Raw genomic sequence first — 22,643 nt, forward strand, 5'->3', positions numbered from 1 at the left:
AAGAAAACCAAGGGAGAACCACAACACAGAGGCCCTGACCAACAACAGCCGAGCCGAGTAAAAAACAAAACAAAAAAAAACACAGATGTCTATTAGTGTGTGCGTGTCTGTGTATTTGCGTGTGTATCCCGAGGGAATGACTCTCATGCTTCACACACACTGCTTTGCCAAATTGATGGATCTATTGGAATGCCTCTAGTGAGCCTGAAATGAGAGAAGAAGAACAAAGAGAATCTAACTGCAGGTGCAGAAGAAAAAAAGAAAAAGTTTTTGTTTTTGTTTTCAATTCGAGATTATCAATCACTCCCCACTGCTGTAGCCTACACAAGCTGTAAATGGATTTCAAGTCATTGTCAGGTTAAGCTGTCCTGAAAACATGACAAGGTAGAAGCCAGCTACCAAACGGTGTGTTCACTGCTTCTGCTCTCTCATACTGTACAGACAAGAGTGTGTTTATATTTGAGTGCCATTAAAACCTGATAAACGGGGCGGTGTGTGGCACAGTGGTTAAGGCAGCCGCCCCATGTAGAGGCTACAGTCCTCAACGCAGGCATCCCCGGTTCGAATTCCGCGTCGGGCAGACCTTTCCTGCATGTCATTCCCCCTCTCTCTGCCTCCCCCTTTCCTGTCCATCTCACTGTGCTATCAAAAAATCGCCAAAAAATATACTAAAAGAACAATTTGCAGTGGCTGATGGAGATGATTATGTTTCTTTGTGTAATTTCACAGCATACCAAGGTGCAAGAAAAAAAGAAAGAAAGAAAGAAAGAAAGAAAGAAAGAAAGAAAGAAAGAAAGAAAGAAAGAAAGAAAGAAAGAAAGAAAGTGATCCTTTCTTGTGATTTGTATAGTTTAGGGGAAAAAAAAGCAAATATGATCACGAGAGACAGACGATGCACCAAATTCCTCCCTAACATGCACACAAATGTGCACATACAGGCAGACGGTGGAAATTTCACACCTTGCTGCTGTGTCACTGGTTATGAGGGAGAGCGGCCGGCAGAAAGAAAAAAAGAAAGAAAAAAAACAGGGCACCGAGTGTCACATCTCTGCCAACACTGCTTTCTACACAAGACTGATGGCTTTGTGAAATATTCCCTAAGCAAAGTCTGACCCTGCTCTATTCCTGCCTTTCATCCCTGCTGTCAAGGTATGAGTTTCCTGTCACATCTGTGACTCTGTGATCTCTCTCAGTCAAAACCCATGGACAAAAAAAAAGGGAAGAAGAAAAACTGATCCTGGACACGAAAAGATGAAAAAACATGTATGTTTTTACAACCATAGCTATAGGGAGAGATGGGAGAGAGAGGGAGAAGTAATAACTCTCATCACCCAGTGGCCACCTCTAACAACACTCCCGATTTGTCAGAATACACTAAAATTATAAACTGGCACCAGATCTGTTTATTGAAAACCTGTTCTGTTGCTGTTGGCCATATACTGTAAGTAAGTTGAAGCATGAAAGAAGAAATTGATTAGTCTGTGCTGGAAATTGTGTGCCTCCTAGTGGTCAAACACCACTTCATGCAGCTTTAACTTCATTTCATGGCATCTTGAGTGTGCATATAGAAACGGTTACGGAGTTCTTTGACTTAGAAGAACAACCTGCTGTGATGTGAAGGTGGAAGCCCACTGGCTTCTACAGGAGATCAGCAGAGTCTGCTGAATGAAGTGTGTCCTGTATGTTCAAAATAAAGGAGTAATCATCAACTTTTTTTCATGTATCTATTGAAAACTTGAAACTATTGGTTTGAGTCTTGTGTAAACACATTAAGTTTCAGAAGGAGAATGAAATGTGAGGGAGGGAGTGAGTGAGTGAGTGAGTGTACAGTGGTTGAGGAGAAAAGCTCTGAGTTGTGAGCAGGTTGTTCTCTCTCTCTGTAGCCGACAGCGGGGAGCCGTCATAAATAAACTGTGATAGTTCATACACACCCTGCCTACTGTGACACACACTCCCTCTGGGGGTATACGTCTCCAGAGAGGATGCGCGTCGGATTGCGACATCCTTCCTGTTTTCCTCTTCGTTTGCCTCTCTGTTCTTTTTCCTTTTCAACTTCATTCAGGAGTTAGTCTCACCTGCCTTTTCCTATTCACGTTCCCTCCGTCTTAACCCTTTCCATCTCTCTCTCTGTGCCCCTCCTCCTTCGGGCTAGTCTCTTTCACAGTGGCAGATATATTCAGCTATGACATGCAGTGAAAAGCCTATGGAGATCGATGTGTGCAGCGTGGCGCTCTGAGCTGTCACACGGTATGATGGAGAGTTTAGCTTATCTTTCGTACAGCAGCAGCTGTTTTGCCGTATGTTAGATGTACTCCGGGCCTTTGGATTCCCACCAATATTCCACCGGTGAGCAGATTGCTGTAAAACCTTAACACACTCTTTGTCACCTTATGACTTGGCTGTACATGGAGCCATCAATCCACACATACACACACGGGCATTAAAACCTTCTGCGTAAATGTGACACGCATTTGTGACTATTTCGATTTCAAGACAATCGACGGCGTGAAAATAGCTCTGAATGAACACAAGCAAATGTATTTAAATCTTATTTGATTTAGCAGCAAATGTATTTAAATCTTATTTGATTTAGCGCAGCTTTTGCTAAGGGCTGCAATTCATCTCAGGGTAATAAAGGAGATAGTAAACAGTGTTAATAGATGGAATCAAGCTTACTTAACTCAGCTTATTGCCACCATACTGCCTGCTTTATTAGATCTGTCTACCACGTCCTTGTTTTCTCACATTACAGGGAGGCACACATCTGTTGGTTTTGTCATTTAATCTACCATATTTGATTCCACTTCCTTAACACAATTATACATACACTCCCTGTCCGTGGTAGAATCATCTACTCATAATGCGTTGACAACCACAAAGCACACATGCATGAGCCCGTGTACACACTTGCACACACTTTGTAACATTTGTTTCATCCTCCGTACACATGGTCTAGAGCTGTTTATGGTTTGCACAGGAAAAGCCTTTCAGATTTTTCTGTCATGCTGAAAATAACCAAATCTGGTGAGTCATCATCACCAGACAAGGCGTGAATGGCACCAGAATGGCAATCTGGCCCATCCCAGGCTGCATAGTGATGAACTAATGAACGTACACTATACATTCACAGTAGTAAAAAGGAAAAGAAAGAGTTAAAATACCATTGACAAGATGCTATAATTGTACGGGAGCAGCCTGTTGTTAATTAAATGTTATCCAATAGGGATATAGGGATTTTGAGCAGATTGCTTTACTCTGATGGAGGTCAAGAACTGAGAATATGAAAAAAGAATGTTCAACTTGATCTTACACAATCGTGATATTTGCCTCTTTCTAACACCTGCTGTGATGAGGTGACTGTGCAGACATGGACTGGAGGCGATATGCAAAGATCATGCCTCAAGGGACCGGCAGTTTACTGCTGATTGCTGATGGCCTACAGCCAAACACACAGGCAACACAAAGGGGCACGTGATGGATCACCACCACTTTGGTGACTGTTTATATGTTGGTGTAGATCAAGTAAAGCAAAGCTGACCCAGCGAAATGGAAACTTATTTGCAAGCGCGTTCACCGCAGGGTAGGTGGTGCAGCACAATGTTAATGTCCAGTAATAAACTTATGCTTTAATTTTAGAGACCACCAACTAGTGTTAATGATTTTCTTGCTCCATTCGGGTAATGTGCGTAATGACTTTCTAATATCTCAATGTTTCTGAGGTAGAAGTGATGGAAAATGTCCAGTCGGTGATAAATCAAGTCCAGCTGAAAACAATAGAAAAGACATTATCACACACTGACTTAAGTCCATTAATCAGCTGAACCACCTAGAAATTTGAATGCACTGAGGTAGCCTTAAGTTCATTGATGTCATTCTTATTTTCACATTTATTAACCAACCATGAGTATATATTTGGAGTCGGGATTCACATGTTGGCCACAGCTTTGCATCATCTGTGATTAAGATTTGGTTTGGACATCTGCCTCACAATCAGAAGCAGGTTTAGTCTGTGGCATGTTATGACAGATGTTCTTATTAAGTCAACCAATACAAACTAAAGCAAGTTTTTGGCATGGAAATTAAAACACCTGGAATTTATAGATTAATTAGATATGTAATAAAAGACATCTGTGCTCCACTTAATTCTTGCATTATCTTGGCTCTGGTTCCCTATTGAGAAACGCAGTTATTACAGGGCCGTTGTGTCTTATACGTGTATGAGTATAAGGAATCGGTGACAGTGGCCTGGTGGTTTTTTAATGTCAAGACATTTTAGTTTACAGCTCCTGTGTCACTTGACTTCACAGCTGTTCTATACATAAGAAAGGTCACAGCAGCTACAAAAAAACATGACGTGTACAGTATACAGCCCTGACTACGCTTCAACTCGGACATAACATATAACAAAACCTGTAACTCTACCAAAATAAAAAAAAAAGTATTATGAACTCTCACAGGTTTTATTCACACAATGCACACCCACGCTGTCACACCAAGCTGTCCCACGCACGCAGCAGGCTTCATCAGAGACGAGTGACACTGGGCGGATATGTACAGCACAGCAATCCTGTCCTGATCTTCTCCCCGTGGTTACAGCAGTTTCATATATCTTGTTAATTAACTGGGACACTGCTAGACAAATAGTAAGCTTGCAGCTATCAGGTTTTATCTGGACCACGCACAGTTCTGAGATATTAAACATCAAAGATTTGACATCCAACATAGCAAAGTTTTCTTAAATATTTAACACCATAAAAGTGCAGCTGTCAAACCGGAGGCTTTGAAGCACAACTTAAACGGCAAGTTGTATTTTGTACCCTATGTCAGTAATAACGGTGGTGCCAGTCAATAATGAGTAATCATTATTACTGTGACTATGAAATGACTCGCTCTATGATTTTCTCCTCATCTCTTCTTTCACACTGACATGAGATTTTACACTGACTGCACTTGCAGAGGACTGCAGATGCCTTTCATAAGACATAAGTATACAGTAGATGGTAACAAAGACTTTGTGCATCAACCTCATTTGTACTCTGACTTATTTATAACCATCATTTGCAGCCAGTCACCTAATTGCCCTCTTTGCATGGGAACTGTTTGCAGAGCAATTTTTTCAATCATCGTGACAGAAAAAACAATTTTATTTTTATGATTGCATTCTCAGTGGCACCATCTATGTTCTTTCATATTAGCACCTACAAGCTCATGTTGTATGCTTGATGGCTCTTTAGCAATTTGTAGCTCTTCCTACTGGCATGTATTATCTGCAGCAGGAGCCACCTTTAGGCAACAGAGGCCATGTAGGAAAACATACACCCATGAGATTTTCTCATGTTACAGGCACAAGCAACCAGACCCTAATCCTTCACAGAATACATTTTAAATGTTAAACTTTTTTCAAACCAATCAGCTAATATTTATCACTTTATTTCCATTTGCCACTTGATGAATTCTTGATATGTTCTTGTCTAAAAACTGGAGCTCCACTAATCCATTAATAGCTCTGAGACACTCACTGGACTGTAGCTATGGTAGCACCCTATCACAGAAATCTCCAATCCACTCTTATCATGTTACTGTGGGTAACATAGTATGCAATGTTTCTATTCATCATAGTCCAGTGGATGGTGTAAAAGAGAAGGGTGAAGAAGAAAGAGAATCAGACTAGAGGAGAGAAGAAAAAAGACAAGCACAGGTTTGACGATGGTCATCTTATAAAAACACACACACATGCACACGCACACACACACGCACACACACAGCTCATAACATTTTGCCATTTAAAGCCTTAAAGAAATTCCCTCAGGGTTCAGGAGGCACATTTCAATTTCCACAAAACACCTGGGGGATATCAAAACCATGAATCTCCCCAACAAGAAAAGTCAAACAGGAATTGCTATAGAATGATGGACACACCCAAATGCATACACACAATACAGTAATGCACAATACACACACACACTGCACGCTGTCAAACCGGTACTGCCATTCCATGATGGACAGTCGAGGTACAGCCTATAACTCAGCAGATGCTTTTTGTTTCCACTGCTTCTTCAAATGAATAGTTTAGAAGGTGAAGTTATATTGTGATAGATGCCTCGGGGGTAACAAATGGCTTCCTGCAGACAAAGCTTTGAAGTGGATGCGTATGCCTGGTCACCAACCTGTAATCTCCAGCCATTCGTCACAGGGTGAAGGGACAGCAGATTTCCTTGGAAAACTTTCAGATAATACAAGCTTCATTTTTTACCCCGTGCAGAGGTCAAATCCCTACAGGATAAAGAGTTATGTGGCGGTAATGCCCTATTCAGCATCAGGTGCTCTCTTTAATTCAAATATATGGATTGCCATATATTTCCGAGGGATTTTCTATTTTGTGGTTTTATCCTTACTGTTAGTCAGAGATCGTGCTGAGGAGTGAGGCTTTTATCCTCAGTGGAGAGGAACACATAGCGTCTGGAAAATGCCTCCTCCCCTTGATAGTGAGACTTTGATCAAAAATGTGTCATAGCATTTTGCTCGAGCTGAATTATTCAAAGGTCAGCGAACAAAGGCATGTTTGTGCTGTGTTGCATTACAATGGCTAGAATGATGGTAAATTGGCAAAGTGTTCACTGTGTCTCTGTGGGGAGCTGACCAGTGAGCCTCGCCCTCAGGGGACCATTTGGCATCAAACAGTGCAAGCTCCCTGTGATTGTTACTGCTTCACTCATCGCCAGGCTGTTACCTCATATTTTCAAACCATCACCTTTATATCCTTTTTCCCCCCTTATTCAGGGCATTGCGTTTTTGTGGCTTTCCAGCAGGTCGAGAGGAGAATAGACGTCCGACAGGAGCGACTGAAAGCTCGAGACCTGTGGGGCTGTGCACTCCTAATGAATGTTGCATGTGTGTGTGGATGTGTGTTAAGGTTTCGTGCATCCTCTTGCACATTAACATGTAGTGATATGTGTGTGTGTGTTAGTGTGTGTTAGTGTGTGCAGTGCCAGGGGTCCGCTGTAATGATGGCAATAGGCAATCTCTAGGGCATCAGGATCGCAGCCTCTCTCAGCGGGCAGCAGCTCACTGGAGACTGCAGCTATAAAGGATAAGTAGAAGAAGAAAGGGCTCCAAGACATGCATGGATTTATCCAGCTTTCAAGTCCATGACTATAGCTTTCGCTCTTTTGTCTTGCATTCTCCTCCCTTTCATCCCTACATCCACAGCGTTCTTATTCAATGGCTTTTGTAGTGTTTTTATTTATTTATTTTCGCCACAAGTGTGTGGTTGATATGGATTCACGTAAATAAATACAGAAAATATCCTAACACACGCAGTGGGGAGAGAGGTGCAGTGGAGCTTCTAATGAAGCTACTGTGGAGAAATAAGTAGTGCTCCAACACACACAGGTTCCCCATGGGGATTCAACTGACTCCAGCTAACCAGGTCAGTCAGGCCTCCTGCAAGCATCCTCTTCTCTGAAGTCTCCAGCTCCTGCTTCCCCACTAAGACAAATGCTTACTAATAACCAAACAAGCTTAATATCATCTGCACAGTGAGCTTACACTCCTTCCCTCTCTATGTTGCCTCTAACGGAGAGAGAATGAACATATATAACATGGATTGGTGCAGGATATTTTTACTCTCCGGGGAAACATGTTACTTATCTGTAATTACACTCACTTGTGAATCAGTTAATCTACAGGAGAAGGCTGAAGGATGCATGGTTACTCACTCTCTTACTGCAGAGTGGGTGAAGTCGTGACGTATGGAACAATGACTGAATATAAGGCTGATTCCTGCTGAAGCTATTCTGCATCCTGAATAGACACGCTTTAGCCAAAAGGGCACAAATTCCTGTACAAGCACAGTTTCCAGTGTAATTTATGATGCATTCAGACTGAATGCAGGAAATGCTGCACCCAGTAAAATAAAATTTATATTACTGTCCATGCTGCACATCTTCTCATTCTACAGCTTCTCTTCTATTGCCTATTGATTTGCATAACTGAGGTGTTTTGTGATGTTTTCTTTTCCGGCTCTCCTCCCACCTAATTCTGTCCATCTGTTTTCCCTTTCATATTTTGTGTGATCATGTGGGTGTGTTTGCCTCCTACCAGCCTGGTCTGGCAAGAGTCCTGCCAGGTCATCCTTGTAATAAGAATTTGTTTGTTAATGACCCGCCTGGTTAAATGTTGCTTTTGTTTTCAACCACCCAACCAACCAATCAGGCGTACACATGTTTTACTTTTTTTTTTCCTGTAGAAGGAAAACTGTTTTGATTTTGACTTAAATCTCTTTCAATCATTTTACAATATGTTATTATGCTTACTCTAAATTGGCCTGATACTATATATACTGTACTGTATAGGATTACTGAATGCATGCTGATACAATATATGCATGAACAGATATAAGAAATGGAATGAGGCTCTTGTCTCATTAAGTCCGGTATAGAAATATTACATGTACATGGAGGAACAATAAAGACTGATTTACTTTTCTTGACAAAACAGATGAAATAAAGTGAAAAGGAAATAACTGATACTCCATGCTTCAGCCATTACCTTGTACCCAAGGGTGGGAAACATGAATAAATCCCATTTCATGCCCCCATCTTATATTTAGAGAACAAAAGAAATGCTTTGTTTCAGTAACCAAAGACAAATTTGAACTCATCTGGGTCATTTTGAACAAATTGAACTGGAACTAATTCCTTCCGTGTGTACAATTGAACTAAATATAAGTTTGCCTCTTTTTTTTCACCATCAAATTACAGTTGACCTTAACATGCTCCTATTATCACTATCCACAGGCACAAGCCCATGGGAGCTATTTAAGGAGAGGGGGAGGTGGATACAGTGGTGCTAAACTGTGATGCAGTTTCCAGGAGACAATGCACATAACCCTGCTTATTATTGGGGAAAAAAAACCCTAATAAAACCTTCACTCTCCTGGAACTGTTTCACTATCTACAATGTTACCTATCTATCCTAGCATTCGTTCATACCAACTCTCTTTCACTTTCCTGTCTCCCTGTCTTTCTCACCCATTACAAAGGTGTAAATTGGACACAGATAATTGAACATTACTATCCTGGGAGGTAGCTGGCGCCATCTGTTAAATGTCCGCCCCCAACATCACAGTGCACCACACAATGTGCCCAAACATCCCAATGCACCATGCTGCACATTTGTGTGGGCAATGCACGTGTTGCTTTGGGTTTAGGTGGTGACTTCTCTTCCCTGAATACGCTGAATGCAGGTACTGCGCTCAGCTTGTTTCACAAATGTATTCTGGTCGTTCTAGCAGCTGTGTGGGACGCACTTCAATTTGTACATTTTGGACGTCCAGTAACGTTAGATGTAGATGTTTGTAGCAGCATGTATTACAACAAAATTACAGTAAACCACTTGTATACAACAAAATATCCAAGAAGTGGAAACATCCCACACAAAAACAGTTGCTGCAGTACAACAAAAGAACTTTGTTTGTATTTTATCAGCAAGTGACGCCATGTAGGTCTCATGTATTGTTGAGTAATAAATGTCGGCCTATTGACCTATACAGTATGTTGGGGAAAGGATAAACACTGTACTATGGTTAAAGACTTTGTAGATACACACCAACTTCCTTTGTAGTGGCACCTTTTGGCTGGAACCTGCTAAACCAGTCACCATATAGCTACTAATTGTGCTGCACTTCTTGTCTAATGGCTGGTATTGTTCATTCCTCGTAGAAGTTTTCATATAAATACAGAGCATGAACTGCATTCCCTAAGATTCCCAACAAAAACCCAATTATTGGCTGGCTTATCCACACAAATAATGAGGGTGATTGTCTATGTGAATTTCTGAAAAGCCCTAATGGTCTCTTTCTCTCTCACACGCACACACACAAACATGGAGGCACGCTTGTGCGCGCACACAGACACACACAGCTGATTAGCAGTTGGCATTTTGTCTTGGCTACGTGCTAAATGAGAGCAGCAATATTACCATCTCAAAGATGCTCTCCTCGCCTAGTTAATGGTCAGGACACAATGGCTCCTCAAACACTTGATGGATCATTGAAGGATTATGCCATTTGGCTTCATGCCTTTGTGCTCACTTGATGCGTGTGTGTGTTCATGTGCATGTGTGTGCATGTGTGTGTGTGTGTGTGTGTGTGTGAGAGAGAGAGAACCAGAGAGACAGAGACATTCTGTATCCTGTAGGTGTGGACTCTCCACAGACCTCTCAATGGGAGCAATAATGTCAAGGAGCTGCAATGTCATATCCATCAGAGCTGACTTTCTGTCAGGACCAGACAAAGGTGTTGACACCTCAACACCACAGAGTGAGTGAGGAGGCCATTCAAATGTCAGTTACCTGACACATAGCCATGCTCTCACAGATGGGTGGTAACCAGTGATTGTCAGTTGGTAACTCAGGAAAAAGGCCACTGCATATATAAAGCTCAAGAGGAACGGCCCGCAGAGATTTAATGAATGAATATGTTTTCGTCCTGTGAGGCGAGTATTCAGTTGGTACAATCACACCTGTCAACTCTGGCAAATCAGCACTTATGGAAATGAGGAGGCTATCGCTGAAGCGCCGCGGTCATCAAGAGACACATTCAGATTGCTCAGTCAGGTGTGAGGCTGTCAAACCTCACCACTGTTTGCACTATCTAATAAAAGTTAAGACTTCAGCTCTGTCGCTGCAAGACTTTAAGCAGGAAGCTTCACACCCTAGCCTACCAGCTAAATTTTCATACCTCCACACAAGTCCTCTTTGCATTATTATATTTTTGTTGTTTATTGTTGGGAAATCAAGATTAGACCTTTAATAGCTTCTTAAAATAGAAAAAAAGAAGAAAGCAGTGAAAGGGGTCATCTGACAACAGAAAAGGGGGCATTTGAATGGCTACATCATGAGCTTTATTTAAACAGCTGACATGGGTTTTGATTGACCAAAGATGGAAAAGAAGAAAAATGGGCTTTGTTTTTCCAACAGTAGGAGTTTGGTTTGTGAGATAATCTCCACAATCTTTCAATTACCTGAAAATAAATAAAGTGAGTTACTCTGGCCATGCTGGCAAGGACACCACAGACCACAAACAAGATGACCTCTGAAATCCACATTGCTTTGAAAAAGGAAAGGACGCATTATACAGTAGACCGGCACATTGTTCAAAGTGGGTAATGAGAATTTAAGGAAGTTGAACTGTTTCTGTTAGTAGGTTAAATTCAAAGTAATTAGAGCCTCTTAAACATTTACGCTGAGTTGATTTGGCTCCTCCTTCACTTGAAAATGCTACAATCACTGCAAAAACTAAATCACTTCTATCAGGAGTTTCCCATCGTCTTGTTGGCGTCTTAGAAACTGTCAATCACCCACTTGGAGAGCACTGGGTCTGAACTCTGGTGGTACTTGGAGGGGGGGGGGCCCTTTGGATACACTGATAAAGTACCCCCCACCCCCTCGACTGTCTCCTCTGTGAGGTTCCCCAACTCTGTTTCATGAGCCCCATACTTTATCACATTAAACTGATCAGCTGTATCATCCCCTCTCTAAAACAACACTCAATTCAACTACACTAAATTCTCCGTCTTCAGTCACAGTTTTTTTTGCAGTTTTACCTGTCTTGTCCTGCTGATATCAAGCCAACATTTCTGGCGTCCACCTGAAGCTCAACTTTAACAAGGCTGAGCAGCACTTTTTCACTGGCAAACATAATCCAGTCACACTGACTCCAACCCAAACCTCCATAAATCCCGTCAACTCCACAAACAACTTTTGTTGTGCCCTCTACAATGTCCACTGACACACAATCACAGTGGGGACACTAACTGCCCAGGTAATAGTGCAGCTTCCTTCATTCTAGGGTCTTGCAGTAATGTGTTCAGCTCCAACGGTACCACCAAAGCAATTCCTGTCTCTCATCGTAAAAATAAAATGAATGTCTCTGAGAAATATGCCTCACTGTCACCATTGAATCATGTTCTCTTCTTCCTCATATTTCTAGATTTAGCCTGGAAAAATTCAGTTTTCAGTATTTGTTATTATGCAGTGATTTCTCTTGTGCTTTTGCTTGTCAATGTCATATTGATAATGTAAACCGATATTTTGTTTTTATAATATATATTACAGTATACACCAGCACTTTTTGTCTCTTGAAAACCAACTTACTTGAAGTGTAATCTAGATATTTTTCATAGGATAAATGATATCTAGAAAACAAAACTGATGTTAATAAAATCTCAGCCAACATTATTTATGGTTGCAAAAAGATATAGTTTTGAATTATCAGGAGAATTTCAGAAATTAATTTAATGTCTCTAAAGATCACAGATTAATAAAGAACAATTGAAACCAGGAAGGAAAACCTCAGCATGTAATCACATACAAAAAACACTCTCTTATCGTCCATCAACTTCTCATGGCTTTTTATATTTTAAGAGTTTTGGTATCCTGTTCAAACTGTAGTGCTCCAACACAATCTCACTCCAACTGTTAGAGTAATTTCCCCTGTTCTCTCGCTCTTTCCTTCTCTCTCTTTTTATTTTTATTTTTAGTTCTATCCCTTTAATTCCCATTATTTCAGGTCAATAAGAAATGATTCTGGCTTGCAGGCTTTTTTCTAACTTGGGGAACTTTCAGGTCTTTCTGAATTTTAAAATGATTGGATAATAACGCCCTTCCTGCTGAAGGCAAGGAATCAGCCTCCTTCTTGCAAATGCATGAACTTAAAACCATATAAAAACAGTTGGATTGCTCAGTTGAGCTATAAGGAAAGAAAAATTATCAACAATGCAGACACAAGATTGATGTAACATTTCTATTACCATTTTATATTCAGTATATCTTAAAAAAACATGCTACATTTTGAAGGCTTCAAGTGGCTGAAAATGAGTTATGTGGCCAAATTTAATATGCATAGTCTGTGTGTGTGTGTGTGTGTGTGTGTGTGTGATGGAATGAACAAAGCCTTGTGCAGACATGTAGATTGGGCAGATAAGTTTAGACACCTTTGATGCCTGTGGTGTCATAAAATAAAGAGTAATTGTGGGCGAAAGGGAGGGAAATTTTGATTACAGCTATAAATAATGGACGTCGGTTTCAATTATCTGTGATGGGGAGCTGACACAAACAGACATGCATATGTGCATACGTACACAAACTCCATTACATACAGTACCTACTCAGGTATACTGTTTCCTCCTCATGCATGCACATACAACTGCTGTGAATGCAATCGCACAAAATTGCAGGGTTTTGTGTTTTAATAAAACAAAAACAAAATATTTAGGGTCTTCTCATAATTGACATGTACTGTATGCTGCTGTTGATACTCACAGCTGAACTCAGGTGGCCATATACCATCTAACCTGAGGGAGGTGAACTTGGACTGAACTTAAACTGATCTTAAGTTTGATGCACTCTTCTATAAAGTCTTTTGAATAGCCAGACAACTTCATAACACCACGGGTAGAAAGATGCATAACAGTTTTTGACGGTTTTCTTTTTCTCCCTGGTGCAAAACATGAAGAGCTGCAGGCTTATGTTGGATATTCAGGAGTCAAACACAGATGTATGACTTTAAATTGCACCTTGTAGACTTTTTTTAAAAGGTGAAAGACAGTGCCTAAGGTGATAAAAGTGAAACTATAAAAATAATACTGAATGTGTATTTTCACAATACATAGTTGAATAAATACATTTATTAAAATCGTTAACAAACACGAAAATAATATTATTAAATAGCTGGCAGAGGCATAATTACATTTCTTTGTACGAAAAAAACCCAAAACAAAACAAGTATTTTGCTGATTTTTTTTAAATTCAGTTTATTTTTGACACTATAATGTGCATGGCGGCTAAGAAAACTTCAGCTGCCACAATAATTCAGAGAAAAATACTCTCAAGTTACATAATTAAGATCGTTAATGCCTAAGTTGAAAACATGACACCTCAATTTCTCAGCTGGATCCTGCTCTGGTTTTATTTTTTAAACCTATATAAAAATGTAATGAGTAATAAAAGAAGAATCTCCATGCCGGTAAAAGTCTCTTAGTTCAGTTATATTTTGCCAGCAGTCGACAATTTGTTTTAACTGTTAATTGATAAGATAATATTTCCTCCCTAGGAGTATCAACTTGAAAAAAAAATCAACTTCAGAAAAATCAATTACCGACAGACAATGTCTTTGTTTGCCTTTCTTCTTTCTGCCTCTTTCTCTTTCCTCTACAGAGCCTGGGACAGGTCTGACAACCAATCAAAATATCCAGACAACTAACCGCATGGGGCTCAAGTTTGTTTTGCTTCCTTAAAGGGATAGTTCGAGTTATTTGACGTGGAGTTGTGCGAGTTAGTCATGCAGAGTCAGTAGATGCTGCCAGGCAACAGAGAACATGGGACACCAGCAGAGCGATGTGCTTCTATGCACGGGGCCAGCACAAAAAAAGTGCTTCAGACAATTTTAAAAGACGACCACTGAAACAGTCCAATATCTGTTTAAATATTGGATCCTCATGTTGAATATTTTTTAAAGCTTCCTGCAAAAACAACCAAACCCTTCCTGTATGCTCGAGTGCTCCTACAGTACAGTGCACACAATGTTACACTGCAGATGCAGGTCAGCTAAGTAAATCAGAAAGAGGTAAATTTCACTTTTCCTCACAATTAAATGTGCATTTAAGTTGATATTGGATCGATTCGGCTGTCATCATTTAATAGTGTCTAAAGCACGTTTTTCCTGATGGCACCATGCACAGTAGCTCATCACTCTGCCTCAGTGCCACCTCTCATCTCAGCATGCTGATCCTATGAATCACACTGACTATCCAAGACTATCTCACACAACGCACCGTCAAATGACCTTCACTACCGATTTAACTCCAAGTGCCCATAACAGCTAATTGGATGTCTACTCAAAGGTAAACATTAAATGCTAATAACTGTACATTTTAAGGTTACATTTAGACAATGAGTGTGAGTATAAACTGTACATTCTCATAGGTATCTGCGATAAAACAAATAAAACACTTGAACAGCTACCTTATAATGCATTCTATACAATGGCAAAAAAAAGCACCAACAAAGTTGACCTTTGGGATATGGTAATTATATACAAAAAAGCGGAAATGTCATTAGACTGCACTCAGTTCAAGACATTAAAGCAATTTAATTTCTGCCGACTTTCAGAGAGAACAAAAGTCAACAGAACTCTTGTGGTTCTCCACCAGTGAACAGACAAATGGGCTACCTGTGGAGAGACAAACACTGACTGTCTGCACTGACATTTATACTGCTGTTGTCCTGAAAGGAGGACAACTGGAGGCCATGATCAAATATCTTTCCTGTTTTAATGGGATGTAGTAACCTCTTACATCAGCACACTTCCACTTAGACCCATCAGCACACTTCCACTTAGCCCCGCCTGTTAGTCTCACATGGCTGCTCTTTCCTCCCCGTGGAGAAACTCCGTAAAACACGAGACATTTATTTAGAGGAATACACACATGCATGTGCACTCATGCATACCAAATGTACACACACACACACACACACACACATGAATGAAGACAGACAGGTATACTTGGAGAGACAGAGACTCATGACCCCTGAATCCATTTCTGTCTGAGCGAGAGCAGTGTCGTTAAAGACAAATGTTAATTATTGTGTAATAATATGACAGAGTTAAATGAGTGTCCTGTGCTACTGATCACAAAAGGAGGACATAAATTGTAATGTCAGAAAAAGCTTTGTCATCCAGATGGGTAAGATTAGTGAGAATAATTTTTCACAGCCCTATCACAAGACAAAAATGTTGGTATTAGATGATTAAGGAAAATCATGTACAATGCTCAAGACGTCTTAGTCATGCTACCGAGCAGGAACAAACAGCTGTCAGTATTTAGCCTGTATTTCTTTGCTGCAGTTTCTATAAGCTGCAGTGGTTAGTTCCTTGCCTGAGAAATCCTGCAGGCAAAGAGTATGGCTGACATGAGACTGTACAAATGCGCTATAGACACAAACGCAGAAAAAGAGTAACCACGCAAACAGCTGCAAACAGTTCAGTCTTTCCGTATCTGTTGCACAAAGGGTCTTGAGTGTGTATTGTAAATGCAGAGGAAAATCCTGCCTCTGAGTTGTATCGATTGCAGTGCTCCAGTCCACCGTGAGCACACGACAGCACTGCTGTTTGTGTGGAAATGTGATTGTTTTTATTGTTGCGCGCGCATGTGTGTGTGCCCTTTGTATCGATCCCCCACTTTGTTCCAATTATCAGTAAGGGTATGGGGCCTAATACTGCTATTCACACAAACATTAGAGCAACAGAGGCAACTGCATCTGAGAATAGAGGCTTAGTGGGAGCAGGGGGGAGACAGATGGAGAGGAGGCAGAGGATGCACACTTGAGGACGAGGGGGGGTGGGGGCGCAATATGATGCAATAAATAAATTTAACTTGAGTTTCCCCACATCTTTTTGTAAGATTGGAGGAAATGTTCCTGGCTTTTATATCCAAAGCATTAGTCACATCCCAGATCTGTTGCTTAGTTTCAGTCACTCACAGTTATAAAAAAAGAAATTATTTCCAAATAAGTCAGCTGCAACTAAATACCAGAGTAAAGACAAGAATGCCCCTATACATTTATAACGCCCCTAAGGATGACTGATGACTTCAGTTCTTGCTCTTCACGCCATTGGCTACAGCCACATAACAATAAATTAACAAAGGGCTGGGGTTATGATTGCATGATTGCAGCTTTTGTAGTAAGAGTTATAATTGGTGGCTTTCAAAGTTCTACCGCTGTGTTTGTTTAGAGGTTACAGTGCTCAAAGCCCTGCACTAAGTCGGCCTCACATTAATTACAAAATAACAACTGAGATTTCTTAAAATCATTTTCATGCTCTTGCCACAAGACATTAGTTGTTAATGCTTATGTGCATGTACGCACGCTGACTGACCTTTCCTCCAGGTTGCCCACCCACAGTGTGGATTAAAAGATTTTGTGTTGTTACTGATTGATTTTCTTATTCCCTTTCTACACAAAAACTCCTGTGTGTGTATGTATGAGTGTGTGTGTGACAGAGAGAGAGAGAGAGTGTACAGAGGTGCCATGCAGCTTCTCAGTAATCAAGTGCAACCCTTAAACCCTGGGTTGGGGGTCATCATTGCTAACACATAGAGCAGTTATTGATTGTCTTTCCAGTTATCTATAACAGTTTAGAACAACGCGAAGCGCTACAGAGACTCGCTGAGAATCTTAAGCTGAATCACTATTGCAGGCGATCACTTGGTGGCCACTATAAAGCACTTTGCAACCTACTGTATAAACTAAAGGGTACGGGAGAGCACAAAGAACAGAGAGAAATCTAATGGAAGGGAAAGAGAAAATGAGATGCATTTGAGTCAATTTGTGTGTGTGTTTGCTAGCGTGGATGAAAATCTCTCTTGCGGTTTGAGCTGCATTGTTTGATTCCACTGATTCCACAGTAAGAGTCGCCGGGGGCTTGTTGCCAAGGTTCAGCCAATTGAATTAGGGATTTGCCGTTCCCTCCTCAGTCCAACCCTCCTGACCATTTCCTGTTTCTAAGGATCCCAGAGGACCTTTCCTCTCCATTCAGCTGTGGACTGTAATTGTATTTAGGATGCCTGTGCAGAGCCCAGTGGAATACACCATAAAAGAGAGGGAGAGGGAGAGACAAAGAGAGTGGAGGAAGAGTCAGAGGATGACTAAACATGACGGGGGGAATAAAAAAAGAAAAAGAAAAAGAATGAAGAATGGAAGAAATTCTTAAAAATGGATGTCCGGAGACGGTACGGGTGGTGATGGGGGTGGAGGCGGTGGGGGGGAGCCGAGAGACAGACAGACTATCCACCCATCCAAATGGAACACAAGGTCATTGTTCTCATTAGGTTTCTAAGCCTGAATAACCTAGGCTGGTTGGAGACAGTTTGGTGTAAGTAGTGCAGTAATCATGCTATAAAGCAGGAATCTAATAGGCTATTATATCCAAAGACATTAGGGTGGGAGCAAAATGATTTTCCTTCACCCTCCACCCAATTTGGAAGCAGCAGCGGTATTATATCTCATAGTGACTATTATATTTCAAGTCTATAGCATTAAAAATAGCCACGTGTATGCCATTAAGCCACATGTATTTTAGACACACGTATCACATTACGATCAAAACAGCCATTTTAATATCAAGACTAGTTCATAGATGAGCTGTCTCCTGTCAGTCTAGAAACAAGTTTGCATAATGTCAAGGTGTTAATACATGCAATAAGTGCAAGTGTGAATTAATTTATAACATGGACACAATTATCGATACAAATTTAAATGACAATGAGTTCCTAATATTAACAAAGCAGCAGGTGTGACGTATCCTGGGCCCTTCTGACAATAAGAGCTGTGTTACATTGATGTGTCCCGTTTAGTCAAATATCACCTCACCTGCACACAGACCTTTTGCTAAGGACCCCCTGAGGGTTTCCTCTTGTAACCACCCTGTTGGTGGCATCTCTGCACACTGACACTGGACACACAATATCATTAACACCTGTGCAACTTAATGTAATGCATTTCAATAAAATCTGAACCCTTTGTGTAAATTGCCCACTACTGTAAGACGTTCTTCTGCATTTTCTGTTGCATTATAATGCTGCCCATCATCACACCTAGCCTACAGCTAATAAATAATAAACTATTATTTTTCCTTTCTGTCAAATACAAAACCACGAGACCCAATATAACTGGTTTCCCAAAAATAGTTACTGTATTTACATAGAGATAGGATTCAGCAATTGGTCCCAACTTCAATCAATATACTAAGCACAACTGTGCAAATATTAGGCCTCTGTGTAGGATATATACATCCTTCTATCCCCATTCTCATAATTAGAACCAGTAGTCTATCCCCTTCTCATCTTTTTTGAGAATTTCTTTTTTTTACACCCTATCAATATTTATTATTTGTTGCAGATGATTATATATAATAAATATATAATATGTCTTAATACTAATCAGTCCAACAGATTTATACTTAATTTTATACGTAAAAATTTAAATTGCATCGGGCATTTTAAAACAAAGATAGTGACTATGGGAGACTATGGAGGCCCAGATGGGTCAGTACAATACAGAAGCACAATGGTGCATTTTGTGTTGTTTCTATAAGTGTTATAAGTGTATGTTTTACATTTGCATTGACTCGTCTTGTCCACAATAGGAGAGTGATGTAGTAAATGTAACTAATTTTACCAAAACTCTGTCCCAGAAAAAAACCCTGGCTAATGTTGATAAGGAGCGCCACACAATTTGAGCATCGATTATCATGCTCACTATGTTGTTGTACATCAGATCATTTAGAAGGCTTAACAACATAACGCTGCTGTCTGCTCTTGTTTGACTGACATATCTGCCAAACAATGAGGCTGTGTGCGTTTTGATTGGAGCACATTGTTCAGCTCTAACTCAGACTGTCAACCTTCCAGCTCCAGCTGCAGACGAGATCCAGCTTGACAGGAGTTCAGACACACAAGTTCACACATGTACAAATGATTTATTCAAAACTTGCTGTGTAAGTAACACTCAGCAAGGTGGTGTTTTTACCACCATCATACACTTTATCACATATTTCTCTTCACACCGTGGAATTTGTGACTGTATATGAATGAAAACCATGTATGTCGAAAACTGTTTGAAATGACAAAAAGTGTCTTCAAACAGTATATTTTCCATGGTGGTATTATGTTTTATATAGCTGCATCTGTCTTACCAGAAATGAACCCAATGCTAAACTGTTTTGTTGTTGTTGTTGGTTGTTGTTTTGTTCAACATTGATTAGAATGACAGTAGCTGTGCATCGTAGTTATAATCAATTTACAGAGTATAAAGTTGAATTGTGTCTGAGGCTGTGTGCGCTCAGCTTTTTGTTAAATTGATGAAGCCAAAACATGTTGTTATAAAAGCTTAATGAAAAGATACTGAAGGCTGAAGTGCTGCCAGCTACAATACAGCAAGGCCATGTCCAAATGCAAGAGTGTTCAGAACAGAAGACAGACACAGTGTATTTATTTTGTACATTTAAAAATGGCCAACCAACAATAAATAACTATTGTGTAACTAAGAAATGAATAATAATTTAGTCTATGTAAATAACAGGTAGTTCATCTTGAAATGAACACATCCACATAATGAACAGTTTATATACAACTGCCAACAATAAATTATATGTTTTTTTTTTTTGTGTGTGTGTTTGTGCTTCCTCGCTCCCTCTACCGTCTTCTATACACAGTGCACAGAATCATACTCACTTTCAGTATGACCTCTTTCAAGACATCTCTGTGTCACTGGCTTCTGGTTTTCAGAGGTGTATTACTTAAAAGCAGGATTCAGTCCTGGTAGCCACATCCATCACTCAACAGGTTCATATGGGTTTGAGGATAGAGGCCACGATGCATAAAGAAAATCCACAGACAGAGAGACCAGCTCATCCACATTTGTGATGCTATGTTAAAGATGATGGTAGAATTGTTGGACACTGAGGATGGTCTTATAATAGAGGGTGGATACTTGTAGCTTTAGGCAGATCTGAGGCTCCTGTGGATCCACACATGCCACCTCATACCTGTCTTTGCTTTAATGTTTAACTTTTGTGTTTAACTTTTGGCTTGTGTCTTTTTTTAAATGCAGTGCCACGAACTACATGGCAGCTTCCATGTTCCCACCCAGTCTTGACTGCACTGCATGTCTCACACTGGACTTTCTTTGGCGGAAAAAGAGATTAAAGCCAATGAAAATGGGGGAAATCACTTGTCTTGTCAGAGGCTGGATGTCTGCTGACTGATGGACTTGAACACAGGCTTCAGGTACAAAAAGGATCTATGGTTGTGCAAAGGAACTTTTTGAAGGTCCAGAGTGAAGGAAGTATTTTTCCTATTCTCACTCTCTCCATATTGTCAGGACTGTTTTGTCTCTTTTTCCAACCCACTTTGAATAACACCATTGCTTAATGCCAAGGGTTGACAGGAACATGCGTCGGCATGCTTGGCTCCCTGTACTGGCCACGACAACTTCTGGATTTGTCTGCGGCTGTCTGCTGTCACACAGGCACACAAATGCACAAAATGATTCTCTATTTCCAGTCCAATTTCCTCCAAAAGTACTTATAGATCTTCTCCCTCTTTGATTCATCTTTCATTGCAGTGTAGTTTGCTGAACTTTTTGCTGCAGACCGGCATCGCCTCCACATTTGTCTTGCCTCTTTTAACACCAGCTTGTTTTTACTCATCCCAAGAAAGGGCTGGCAACTCATCCTCCTCCCCTTCTGGACATTTACCTTCCAGGTCTCTGGACTTGCCCTCTACCTCTGCCTTCCCCAAGGAGCCTGACCACCTGAGTAGTTATTCTCTACTCCTCCTTCTGATGTTCTGTGTGCTCCAGAGTGTCTAGTGCTGTTATCGTTTTTACTCCATTATGGTCTTTTAAGCATATTCACATAAAATAATTCCTACCTACTTTGATTTTCAGATCAATGCAGAGAACATTCGAGACAACCAACGGTCTTTTTCAAGTAAGTTGTGATAAGATAAAGAGGAAAACACTGAAAACAGAGGATTCAATGTTGTGTTACTTAAGTATTGCTGAGTTTGCATCCATTGATCCGGCCAACCCTCGACCTTTCTTCAAGTGCCCAACTGTATTTATTGCTGACAAATGAAGAAGGCTCATTGAAGGAGAAAAACATGTTTACCCTACTTAAAAACATTGCATACAGACAAGGTAATGTACTGTATGGCTCTTGGTTGGAACATGAGTCCAGAGTCTGTATAAATCTTAGTGAATTCATTTTATAATGTGATAATACTGTTAAAGCACTAACTCATACAATTGTGAATGAATGTCTTGGACAATGTGAAGGTGAAGGTGGTATGATGTTGGGCAGGGCCAAACAAAGTGGGGTGGGGGGGTAGGATTACAGGATGTACATGGTTTTGATAGACACTATATCCATCCAATGGAGATAGTTGTGGACTAGATAAAACATCTTTTCATTAATCACTAAGATACACGATGTTGACAGCAAACAGGCTAATAAGCAAGGTCCATCTATAGTAAAAGTCAAAATCATCAAAAGTGGAGATACTTGGTTTTCATTATACAGTGGCAATATTCAATAATTGCTGACGTTCCCATTTCCTGTGAGTTCCACTCCCTCCTTAGTATCAGCCCCTGGCTCACATCCAGTGGGACCATAAAGCTACCTTCGGTGGTGCCCAACAGTTTTGTCTGACATGTGTTGGTCAGGGTCTCTCCTTCTGTCGCACTGCTTGGATCAAAGGGGGAAGCTACTCCACCCATCTGTGTCACATTTAATTTATCGCAGGGAATGACAGGCCCCGCTTGCCTTGATGGCGAGGGCGCAACACGGATCCACGTCTGCCCACACACGAACAGACACACAGCGCGGAGGAAGACAAAGATGTAGTATGGCAGAAGATGACAGAAAAGCTGATTCAAGAGAAATGGTGATTAACACAGAGAAGGAACCGGCATCAACGTAGAGCTGCGACAACCAAAGGGTGAAATCATATGACATCAGTGCCCTTCCACTCCTCCGTCTAGTGCTGTAATTCATTCTCTCTCTAAAGATGAGAGCCCTC

General features: G+C 40.6%; 1 protein-coding gene across 6 annotated transcripts in view; it reads right to left on the reverse strand.

Moving 5' to 3' along the window:
• Positions 1 to 22,643, reverse strand: part of LOC146974610 (cell adhesion molecule 2-like) — a 196,883-nt gene that overhangs the window by 57,834 nt on the left and 116,406 nt on the right. The window lies entirely within an intron of this gene.

This window comes from Trachurus japonicus, chromosome 14 (genome assembly GCF_045865225.1).
Source record: "Trachurus japonicus isolate A0001 chromosome 14, Traja_1.0".
NCBI lineage: Eukaryota > Metazoa > Chordata > Actinopteri > Carangiformes > Carangidae > Trachurus > Trachurus japonicus.